The 1,244-nt window shown below is 41.6% G+C and overlaps 1 non-coding gene across 1 annotated transcript; it reads left to right on the top strand.

Annotated features, from left to right (window-relative positions):
- The first annotated feature begins 1,172 nt into the window (after positions 1 to 1,172).
- On the top strand, positions 1,173 to 1,244 carry TRNAD-GUC (transfer RNA aspartic acid (anticodon GUC)). Its single transcript has one exon. It is a non-coding gene; the product is annotated as a tRNA-Asp (tRNA).

The following is a 1,244-nucleotide window of genomic DNA, read 5'->3' as shown; positions in this document are numbered from 1 at the left end:
AGTAGCCACATCCGAATCCGGATCTTCACCACAATCTAACCAATTTTTCCTTTTGACAAACGCTACATCTCTGCCAAATTTTGTCCAAATCCGTCCACAAAGCTTTGAGATATCCCACTATATATTGTTTTTATCCCAATTTCCGAATGGTGAAGAATCACTTTAAAAATTATCTGGTCCGGATCCGAATCCAGATCTTCACCAAAATGTAATCATTTCGTCCTTGTGACATCTGGTACTTCTCTGTCAAGGTTCGTCCGAATCCGTCCACAACTTTTTGAGATATCCTGCTGTATATTGTTTTTGGCCGAATTTACCAACGGTGAAGAATCACTTTTAGGGTTCTCTGATCCGGATCCGGATTTGAATCATCACCCAATCTGAATCACTTTTCCTTGTCAGACACGCAACCTCTCCACCAAGTTTTGTTCAAAGCCGTCCCGAACTTTTTGAGATATCCTGCCATATATGTTGTTTTTGGCTCAATTTCCCAATGGTGAAGATTCACGTATAAAAAAGAAATAATGCTCAGATCCGAATCCACATTCAGATCTTCACCAAAATCGAATCATTGTGTCCTTGTGAGACATCCAACCGGTCCACCAACTTTTGTCCAAAACCGTCCACAACTTTTTGAGATGTCCTTCTATGTATCGTTTTTGGTCCGAGCTCCCAATGGTGAAGAATCACTGAAAACATTTTAGTAGGCACATCCGAATCCGGATCTTCACCAAAATCTAATCAATTTTTCATTGTGACATCCGCGACATCTCTGCCAAATTTCGTCCAAATCCGTCCACAAAGCTTTGAGTTATCCCGCTATATATTGTTTTTGGCCCAATTTCCCAATGGTGAAGACTTTCTTTAAATAATCTTCCAGCTGGATCCGGATCCGGACCTTCTCCAAAATCTAAATATTTCGTCGGCGTCACACGTGCTGCATCTGCACCAAATTTCGTCCGAATCCGTCCACAACTTTTTGAGATATCTTTTTCACAGACAAAAAACAAACAAGCAAACAAACAAACTAACAGACAGGGGTGAAACCAAAACCTCCATTATTCACCTTCCTTGATGTGGGTAATTATTCGCCATTTTATTTCAAGGTTTTTTCACTTTGTTTAGACAAAGTGCTCCTCGGAGGAAAGCAAAGAACCTAGGTTTGTGTGTCATCCTCGTTAGTATAGTGGTGAGTATTCCTGCCTGTCACGCAGGTGACCGGGGTTCGATTCCCCGACGGGGAG

The sequence above is a fragment of the Myxine glutinosa genome, chromosome 7 (genome assembly GCF_964187855.1).
Source record: "Myxine glutinosa chromosome 7, kmMyxGlut1.1, whole genome shotgun sequence".
Classification (NCBI taxonomy): domain Eukaryota; kingdom Metazoa; phylum Chordata; class Myxini; order Myxiniformes; family Myxinidae; genus Myxine; species Myxine glutinosa.
The sequence above is the reverse complement of the archived record's forward strand: the minus strand, read 5'-3'. Positions and strand labels throughout refer to the sequence as shown.